Source organism: Dama dama, chromosome 30, assembly GCF_033118175.1.
Source record: "Dama dama isolate Ldn47 chromosome 30, ASM3311817v1, whole genome shotgun sequence".
Lineage (NCBI taxonomy): Eukaryota > Metazoa > Chordata > Mammalia > Artiodactyla > Cervidae > Dama > Dama dama.
This window is the reverse complement of record NC_083710.1, coordinates 70172889-70184255: the sequence shown is the minus strand read 5'-3', so window position 1 is coordinate 70184255 and position 11367 is coordinate 70172889.

Genomic DNA, 11367 nt, shown 5'->3' with positions numbered 1-11367 from the left:
GCTGACTTTCATTCTACCTCCATGGCAGGAATTCTCCTTTGGGTCATCAGCCTCAAAAACCTTCCTGAAAGGGGCTTCCCTGCTGGTCAACTGGTTAAGACTGCACTTCCAATAATGAAGGGGGCACAGGTTCAATCCCTGGGTGGGGAACTAAGGTCCCAGATGCCATGTAATGTAGCCAGTATACTGAGAAATACTTTAAAAAAACCTGGGAAATACCATCTACTCTCATTGCTATAATTACTATTTTTTTTTTTTTTTTTCAATTTCAGTTCCTTATCTCTACCCAAGATCTCTTCTGAGCTTCTGATCTCCAGTCACCTAGAGCCAGACATTCTGGAATGTGAAGTCAAGGGGGCCTTAGGAAGTATCACTATGAACAAAGCTAGTGGAGGTGATGGAATTCCAGTTGAGCTATTTCAAATCCTAAAAGATGATGCTGTGAAAGTGCTGCACTCAATATGCCAGCAAATTTGGAAAACTCAGCAGTGGCCACAGGACTGGAAAAGATTCAGTTTTCATTCCAATCCCAAAGAAAGGCAATCCCAAAGAATGCTCAAACTACCACACAATTGCACTCATCTCACACGCTAGTAAAGTAATGCTCAAAATTCTCCAAGCCAGGCTTCAACAGCATGTGAACCATGAACTTGCAGATGTTCAAGTTGGTTTTAGAAAAGACAGAGGAACCAGAGACCAAATTGCCAACATTCGTTAGATTATCGAAAAAGCAAGAGAGTTCCAGAAAAACATCTATTTCTGCTTTATTGACTACGCCAAAGCCTTTGACTGTGTGAATCACAATAAACTGTGGAAAATTCTGAAAGAGATGGGAATACTAGACTACCCGACCTGCCTCTTGAGAAATCTGTATGCAGGTCAGGAAGCAACAGTTAGAACTGGACATGGAACAACAGACTGGTTCCAAATAGGAAAAGGAGTACATCAAAGCTGTATATTGTCACCTTGTTTATTTAACTTATATGCGGAGTACATCATGAGAAATGCTGGGCTGGATAAAGCACAAGCTGGAATCAAGATTCCTGGGAGAAATATCAATAACCTCAGATATGTAGATGAAACCACCCTTATGGCAGAAAGTGAAGAAGAACTAAAAACCCTCTTGATGAAAGTGAAAGAGGAGAGTGAAAAAGTTGGCTTAAAGCTCAACATTCAGAAAACTAAGATCATGGCATCTGGTCCCATCACTTCATGGCAAATAGATGGGGAAACAGTGGAAACAGTGGCAGACTTTATTTTTTGGGGCTCCAAAATCACTGCAGATGGTGACTACAGCCATTAAATTAAAAGACGCTTGGTCCTTGGAAGGAAAGTTATGACCAACCTAGACAGCATATTAAAACGCAGAGACATTACTTTGCCAACAATGTCCATCCAATCAAGGCTGTGGTTTTTCCAGTAGTCATGTATGGATGTGAGAGTTGGACTATAAAGAAAGCAGAACACCGAAGAATTGAAGCTTTTGAACTGTGGTGCTGGAGAAGATTCTTGAGAGTCCTTGGACTGCAAGGAGATCCAACCAGTCCATCCTAAAGGAAATCAGTCCTGAATATTCACTGGAAGGACTGATGTTGAAGCTGAAGCTCCAATACTTTGACCACCTGATGCAAAAAGCCAACACATTTGAAAAGACCCTGATGCTGGGAAAGATTGAAGGCAGGGATGACAGAGGATGGGATGGTTGGATGGCATCACCGACTCAATGGATATGAGTTTGGGTGTACCCTGGGAGTTGGTGATGACAGGGAAGCCTGGCATGCTGCAGTCCATGAGGTCACAAACAGTTGGACATGACTGAGCGACTGAACTGAAATGATCTCCAGTTTGAAACAAATTTGATTAAGGGCTCAAAAACTTAAACATAGAATTACTATATGATCTAGCAATTTCACTCCTAGGTATATATCCCAAGGAATCGAAAACAGGATCTCAAACAGGTGCTTGTATACCAATGTTCTAGTGAACATTCCAGAAGCTGGAACCTATCCAAATGTACATCTACAAATGAATGAAAAGATGTGGTCAATACAAACAATGGAATGATATGATTCCACTTAATTGAAGTACCTAAAGTAGGCAAATTAATAGACACAGAAAGTAGAGCAGAGATTGAGCAGAGGCTGAGAGAAGAGGGGAGTTATTGCTTAATGGGTACAGAGTTACTATTTGGTATGATGAAAAAGTTCTAAATGTGGATGATGGTTGCATCCTGAATGTACTTAATGCCACTGAATTGTACACTTAACAATAATTAACATAGTAAATTTTCTGCTATGTAAATTTTAGCACCATAATAAAAATCTTTTTAACATGTACCCAGACCAACAGCATTTTTATCTGTTGTTAGACCTGCAAATTCCTGGGCTCCATCGCAGACTTACAGAATCTGAAACTTTGGGGATGGAGCCCAGTGATTCTGATCACTAATGTTTCAGAACCGCTGCTCTATGATGTGAGACGGCGGGAGGAGGCCAGAAAGCAACGTACCTGGGCCGTGGAGGGGCTTGTCTGCCATGAAAAAAGTGCTTTTACCTCATTCTTCCGGGTTTCCCTAGTGGCTCAGCAGTGAAGGATCTGCCTGCAATGCAGGAGACCTCTCAGGAGACGGAGGTTCGATCCCTGGAAAGGAAGATTCCCTGGAAAAGGAAATGGCAACTCATTCCAGTATTCTTGCCTGGACAATTCCATGGACAGAGGAGCCTGGTGGGTTACATTCTATGGGATCGCAAAGAATTGGATATGACTGAGCACTCACTCATACCTCATTATTCCAGCACCAGCAGAGAGTTAATTCAGGATTTTAAGGAAGAAATCAACATCATTGGATTTGTGAGATTTATCTAATAGTTAATTTCAAACTAATATGTGCTCATTGCAGAACACTCAGAAAACTAAATCAATAAAAAATGCAAACCACTCAAGGTCTACCACTGGACAAAGACTCTGGCTAATATTCAGATGTATGTTCTGCATTTCATTTGTTGGAACGTATATACACATTTTAAAAGACTAAAATGGGGTCAGAATGAACCTACTGTTTGGGAGCCTGCTTTTTTTTTTCATTAAGCAATGTATCATGAACATTTTTACATATTATGAGATCTTTTGCCATTTTTATTGACTGCAGAATTACTTTTTTGATAGCTCATTCTGGCAACAGGATGAAAGATGAATTTAAAGGAAAGCAAGATTGAGCTCCTGCAGGGATCCAAGTTATGAAGCCGTGGCAGTAAATCAGGCTGGTGATGATAAGGCCTGAAGCACCACACCCCAAACACGTGGCATCGGTGACAGCAGTGAGAACTCTTTAGATTAAAAAAACTCATTGATTGATTATATGTGGGAGGTGCACTCTCTTGGCTGGTATTTTAAGGTTTTGAATGTTGAACTGAAAAAAGTGGAGAATGGTAAATTCTATTGCGCAGATGGTGAACTTTAGGGAAGCCCCAGTGACTCAGAGGTAAAGAATCCCCTTGCAATGAAGGAGACTAAAGAGACATGGGTTTGATCCCTGGGTCGGGTGGATCCCCTGGAGAAAGAAATGGTTACCCACTCTAGTATTCTTGCCTGAAAAATCTCATGGACAGAGAAGGCTGTCCGGCTACAGTATATGGGGTTGCAAAAGTCAGACGTGACTGAGCACACATGCACGAGTTTTAGGGATCTGTGGGATATCCAAGGACATGGACTGCAGCCCTCCAGGCTCCTCTGTCCATGGAGTTCTCCAGGCAAGAATACAGGAGTGGGTAGCCATTCTCTTCTCCAGGTGATCTTCCCCACCCAGGGATCAAACCCAGGCCTCCCGCATGGCAGGCAGATTCTTTATGGCCTGAGCCACCTTGAGTTGCAGATATCTAGCAAACAGTCAAACATGAACCTGATGTTCAAACTGGTGGGCAGGGTTTGAGATCTACAGAAACATATTTAGGAGTTAAATGATAAATCCCCACAAGGAGAAAATACAAAATAACAAAGTTGATGGTGGCTGATTCATAGACAAACCATGAGAAATACCAAGGTTTTAACTGCAGGCAGGAAAGCCAGGGAGATTAAGAAGGAGTGGTTAAAAAATAAAAAATGAAAGAGTGGAAGAGAACAAGAGGAAATAATACCACAGACACCAACGGGACAGATATATAATAACAAGCAGGTGGCGAGTTGAAGTTCAGTAAGGCAAAGACTTAAAAAGGGCCCACTTGTTTCAGCCATGTACAGGCAAATTTTCTAGAGTCATTCTAGTGGAGTGTGGGCTTGAGGGAGAATGAGAGCATGAGAATAATAAAGAACTGAGTAATGATTAGGCTTGGAGAAATAGAGAAATGGAATTCCAGACCAGTTTTCCAAGGAGCTGAGTAAAGCCAGGTTAGGGCCAACCCTAAGGACGATCTGGGCCCCTGGTGATTCAGATAGTAAAGAGTCTGCCTGCAAGGCAGGAGAACTGGGTTCGATCCCTGGGTCAGGAAGATTCCCCTGGAGAAGGAAATGGCTACCCACTCCAGTATTCTTGCCTAGAAAAATACTGTGGACAGAGGAGCCTGGCAGGCTACAGTCCATGGGGTCCTAAAGAGTTGGATATGACTGAGTGACGTTCACATGCTTACGTAAGGATGATCCAGGTCCAGGAAGTCTTAAGTGGTAAAATAAGGAATATATTTGAAAAAAAAAAAAAGAAAGAAAGAAATATATCTGGTCTTTGCCCCCGTCTCTTGGCACAGGCTCCAAAACCCCTTGGTATTTCTTGAATGACAGCAGTGTCTTTGTTTTTCTTAAGGAGCTTTTGATCAACTTTTGGTCATAGTTGTTTATGCTACTTAAGTGACCTAGGGTGGCTCTTTTAGTCTGGGGATGGGGGGGGTCCCTAGAAAGGCCACATGATTAGGGATTGAGATCTTTCAGCCCTGCCCACTGACCTACTGGAAAAGAGGAGAGAGGAACCTGGAGGTTGTTCTTGCTCAGTCTTGCAGTTATGTCTGACTTTTTTGCAACCCCATGGACTGCAGCATGCTAGGCTTCCCTGTCCTTCACCATCTCCCAGGGTATGCTCAAACTCATGTCCATTGAATCAGTGATGTCATCCAATCATCTCATCCTCTGTCGTCCCCTTCTCTATAAAAACTCTTGAACAGCAAGGCTTGGTGAGCTTCCGGGTGGGTGAACAAGAGAGGTGTTGGGAGGAAGATACACCTGCCGAAGGCAGGCCCTTCCCGCATACCTTGCTCTAGGCTTCTCTTCCTTCTGGTGGTTCCTGAATAACATCGTTTATACTAAACTGGTAAACGTAGGTAAAGAGTTTCCCTGAGTGTTGTGAGCCATTCTAGCAAATTCTTGAACTCAAGAAGGTGGATCACAGGAACCTGAGATTTTTATAGCCAATTGGTCAGAGGAACAGGTGGTAACCTGGACTTGCAATTAATGTCTGAATAGGGGGTGGTCTTGTGGCACTGAGCCTTTCACCAATGGAACTGCTGAGTGGCAGTTCTACTTTTAATTTTTGGGGGAATCTCCATACTGTTTCCTACAGAGGCTGTGCAGCAAACCAACAAACTCTGGGGAGAGAGTCATCACTCGGTGTCCAATGTTCTCACCTCCTGATCACCTCTGCCCCTCGTTATAATCTGATTTTTGCTCCCATTACCTTACTGAGTCTGTTTGCACTTGACTATCGTCACTCATAACCTCTTAGAATGACCAATGTTTTCCTCGTTCTCGGCAGCACGCGGTCCTATTCATACCCTGATTGTTCAAAAACATTTTTTCCTTTGCCTCTAGCAGCATCCCTCAAACCCATTCCACTCACCATTCAGATTCCGCTCTTTTTCTTGCTGCGTTCTTATTCTGCTGCCTATTCCCTTGATTATGCTGCTGCCCTGTGGACTGAAGCAGAACAAACAACGTCCTGGCGTCTACTCACTCTCCCTAGTTGTGACAACCAAAGAGCCTCCAAACTGCCAAATGTCCCCTAGGGACCAAAAACACCCCGAGTTGAGAAGCACTGCCCCAGGGTAATGTTCCCACCTCCTTACACCCTCTTAGTCACTCCTGTTTCCTTGTCCTCATGATGACCACGATTCCCACATTTCATTTCCCAGCACCTCTTTGTTTTCATCTGGGTTTTCCAGGCTCAGAGCACCTCTTGCATCCTGGACCTACCCAAGTGGAATTCAGAAGATGCCTCAGCTTTTATAGCTACACTGTAGAACATCTCCATAGTCCCAAATTGCACTTCCTGCATTCTCAGTCTTGAAAGAAGATGTCATCAGTGACCTTTTCCAAATCTGGCAAATTTGATGCCGTTTGCTGACTCTCACCACCCGTGTCTAGTCACTAAATCCTATAGATTCCTCCTTAACCAGCTCTGAGATCTGGCATCTCCTCTTCAGCTTTTACTCATCACCAATGCCTTAGAATTTAGGTGACACCCTCCTCACTAGTTTCCCAGCTTCCAGACCCTGTCCACTCAGATCTTTCCTTGATACTTCCCCAGACTTGTATTTTTATCAATCAAACCAGTCCCTGATGCAGTTCCCTGTTTCCCAATGCACAAATCTCCAAAGAGTGGCCCCAGACTGCCTCCTGCCCTTCAGCTCCATCCACAGCTGCCCTCACACTCGGTCATGCTGGTCTTCTTTGGATGCCTGGTCCTTTCAGGCCCTGTGCCTTGGCACAGTTGTCGATGCGGCCAGAATGCAACTTCCTCTCCATCTGAAGGACTTCTGGTCAACCCTGAAAATCTCATTTAAATGTCAGCCACTCACCAAAGTGGGCCTCACCTGCAGATGGCGAGGTTCTGTCCTCTCTATTACCATCATACATCACTTGGTTGATTCATCTGTTTATAGGTTTGTGTTTGTGTGCTCCACTAGATCTATGACTCCTGGTGGTGCAATCGTTTCTGTATTCCATGACCTGGACATGCAGCATCTCTATTCATTTGTGGTTGTTTTAAAGGGGCAGCTTCTTTGTCTCTGTCTCTTTCTTGGTTTCTCTCTGCCTCTCTCTCCACACACACATCCCCACTCCACTCGGAACCCTTTGCTTTTTCACACGCCCCTGACCACCTAAAGCTCACATTTTCCTTTAACTTCACTCTTTAAGAAAGTGGTGAGTCAGTTTTGCATCTTGAGGCTGCTACTGATTTCACTTATGCTTTGTTGTTGTCTAGAAGGACTGCTCTTTAATCCTCACTTCAGTCCTTCACTGTAGAAACTTCTACCTTTGGATAATTCTTCTTTGATCTCTTAGCTTTACTAGCCAGTTTTGCTAATACTGTTGTGTTTATAGCCAAACTCATTATGTTCAAATCGACACACTCTTAAAAAGACGAGTTTTACCCAAGGGCAGAAAATATTCTACTTTACCAATGGAATCCTTCTATCCTACATGCAGAAAGTAGGCAGGTTCCTTTTCATTATCCTGACTTAATTAGGTCAATTTTGAGGAGCAAAGGAAGCAATTCTAATTCATGGTCTCTTTCTTGACTCCAAAATGATGGAAAACCCTCCAATCAGAAGTCTGGTAACAATAGTTCTGGGACTGTGCTTCCATTGCAGGGGTCATGGGTTCCATCCCTGGTCAGGGAGCTAAGACACCATATGTCAAGTGCCAGCCACAAAAAGGAGTCTAATAACAGTTCTGTATTTCACTTGGCCCTTCATCTATTGACTTGGAATGGAAACACTGCTCCCCTACTAGCAACAGTTGTGAGAATTAGCTGCTATAGGTGTAGAACAGAAGGAAAAGCACACTTTCAGGGTAAAATGCTGAATAAAAATGTACAGATAGAAGAAATTTAAAATAAGAGAGGCCAAATAAGCCTCTTGAGAAGCATCTTCCTATTTCTAGCAAATTTTTAAACTTTGATTAATGGCTCTGGAGCTCAGCCCTTCACATATTTTTCAACAGAATAACCCTAAGTGAAGCCATTTTTCTTCGTCCAGAAAAAGCTTCCAAAGTCAAATTATGTTAGCTATTTGAGTGTTACATATCATGCAAAAATTCTATGTACTACTGTTTAGAAACTACACATGTCCCTTTACCTTATCAGCTATTCTGCAGGTTTTCCTTTGGCCCTCCTAACTTTCTAAGTGTGCTACCTCAGACTTACTCTACAAATATTTCAGCTATCAAAAAAAAAAAAAAAAAGAATAAAGTATTACATAGCTAAAATTAAATCAGTTTAAAATTCTCAGGAGTTGAAATTGTGGTTGCGGAAGTTAATGGACTAATCAAAACATAGTTTTAGATGATGTTTCTGCAATATTCTAATTACTGCAATCTGATTTTCCTTAGTAATTATGAAGGTCAAAACTGAAAGCCTGATTCAAAAAGGAAATTAAAAGTTAAGAATAAAAGACAAGGAAGACATTTTAATCCCCAACATATGTCATGATAAATTATTACGCTGACCTTGTAAAGTTAAAGATTTTGCTGTAAATCACATTGGAGTTGATTACAAGGTATGCAACTGTTTTCCAAGTCTTGAAACAGCATAATTTCACTTAACTGTGCTATTTTTATTTTTCCAGAAAGGAGATTCACTATACATTAATAAACAAAATCATTTCTACACGTTCTGATTTTTATACTTTTGTAAGGATTTCATGTGTGTAAAAGTGAAGTAGGGGGGAAAAATTCTTTGTCAGACCATATGTCCCAATTTGGTGACTCTAAAAATATGTTCCTGAAATATATAGGACAAGTTTCAGCACTAGATGGACTAAGGGGCTACTTAGACTAATCATGTATTTTGGAAAGGGCTTCTCTGTTCTTGCAAAATAGATTTTTAGCTATATTCTGATGCCTAAGATTCCATTAATAAGTTCTTACATCTTTAGTAAAAAAAAAAATAGCATTAGAATTTGGAAATTTCTAGGATCTATAAGACTAATATTTATCTTTTTCAAAATTTCACTATGGAAAATGTAAAACATATGGAAAAATTGGGAGATAAATTTCTCCACCTAGAATTCAACAATCATTAACATTTTGCTATTTGATTTTATCTATATATGTGTATTTTTGAGACATAAAAGTAAGGTATAGACATCGGTGATATTTCAAGCCTAAATAGCTCAGCATAAATCTCCTAAAACCATAGCACTCTCCTGCATAATGACAATACCATTTTCTAACTACCCTTTTTTTCTTTTTAAAATATTTATTTATTTATTTGGCTTTAGTTGTAGCACATTGGATCTTTACTCATGGCATGTGGGATCTAGTTCCCTGACAGGGATCAAACCCCAGGCCTCCTGTGCTGGGCATGCAGAGTCTTAGCCACTGGACCACCAGGGAAGTCCCTCTAATCACTTTTTTTAGTTACTCGTCACTGGGGGCTTCCATGAGTATGTGCAATGCACAGGTTAATAAACAAAATGTTGTTTTTCTCTTGTTAATCTACCTTTTGTCAGAAAAATTTACAGGACTCCATCTAGGAAACCCAAAATGAGTAGAAGGAAAACAGATTTTTTCCTCTATATCCCCCAAATTCTATTTTCTAACTACTCTTTTTTTCTTTTTAAAATATTTATTTATTTATTTGGCTTTAGTTGTAGCCACAAAAGTCCACACGTTACTTTTGGTTACATCCTTTTATTAACAGTCTCATATAGAGCTCTATTCCTATCTTTTTGATGTTTTGTTTTTTCATAACAGTGGTATCTTGAAGACAGCAATCCAGAAGTCTTAGAGAATGTCTTATTTGTCTAGTTATTTTTTCATGTGTCATCTTACTTATTTCTCCATTTTCTGAATTTCTTATAAACTGGAAGTTAGGTCTACCTAGAGACGATGGGTAGTTTCAGGTCAAACATTTTTCAGCAAGAAGGCTTCATAGGCCATCCATGGGATGACAAAGCGTCGGGCACAACTGAGCAATTGAACTGAACTGAACTTCAAAGGTGATGCCTAGGCACAGTTATATTGCAGGATTAGGAAGCCCATAAAAACGGGCTGAAGGTCTTCTATTTACACTGAGGTATAAACGATTCCTAGCAAGTCCTTTTCTGAGTCCAGAGTTTCATCAGAGGACTGTGAATCGAAAGCAATTAGGCCTCAAGATTCTCAGAGCAACATAGGCATAAACTTTGCTCCTGTGCTTGGGGAAATGAGCCAGGTTTGTGTAAGCAGCAAGATTCCTTGCTAAGGTCAAGAAGACCGCTTGCCTCAAAACCCAACATCTCCAAAGTGCATGTGGACCACAGATTTAAATCAACCGCCATATTTCAGAAAAGCTGGTCTAATACAGGGACAGACATTGTGCAGTGTGACCACCCTGGCCTGGGGCTCAGAACTGAGTTCTGGTCCCAGCTCTGTCACCAAACGACTGTATGACTTGGGGAATCATTAACCTCTGGGGCTTTTATTGACTCACTCATAAAGTAGAGGCCACTGTCCCAGCTGATCAATGTGAGACCACCTGTAAATATTACACAAGCACCGGTGTGATTGCATGTCAGTGTTTACTTCTCACGGAGACAGGAAAAAACACTTTGATTTTAAGCCTCCCATTCCTTATGGGGCAGCGGGGAAACCTCAGCCATTCCCAAGTTGAAGCATTCTCCTTTTTCCAACCACCCAATTATCAAGAGGGCAATAAATTAACCATCTCAACACTTCTGTCTGTGATGTGATAATGGCTTCCTTCCTACCCCTCGAGGAAGCTCTGGATACCCAACCATCTATGGGAAAACGCATGGAGCTGCAGCCCTTTCTGAGCCCTATGCAGCCTTCGGTGGCTGGAGAAAACTGAGTGTAATGTTTTCCAACTGCTAATGATGGGAAGGTGCTGGATAGCTGAGTGGGAGAGTCTGGGATCAGGGCCCTGCTTACTGTCCCTGTAACCTGAAAAAAGTGAAAATGTTAGTGGCTCAGTCATGTCTCATTCTTCGAGATCCCGTGGACCGCGGCCCTCCAGGCTCCTCTGTCCATGGGATTCTCCGGGCAAGAATACTGGAGTGGGTAGCCATTCCCTTCTCCAGGGGATCTTCCTGACCCAGGGATCCCTGATCTCTTGAATTGCAGGCAGATCTTTACCTTCTGAGTAACCTAGGAGCGCCCTGGACACCTGCCCTGACAGCGCCCCCTGCAGGACAGAGGAGACCACGTTCCAGGAGGCCTCTGCCTCCACTGCAGGTCCTGAGCAGAGCAGGCAGCAAAGCTAGCTCCGCAGTCCGTCTCATCCCATCCCTCCAGCCAAAGATGTCCTCCAGAGGAACTCTGGCCTGTGTGTGCAAGGAGGACAGGGAGGAAGGGGACAGAAGAACTGACTCGTCGCCAAGAGTCCAGAGGAAAAGCGAGGTGGGTAAGGAAGCGGTCAGAGGAGGGACACGGAGTTGGGGGTGTAAG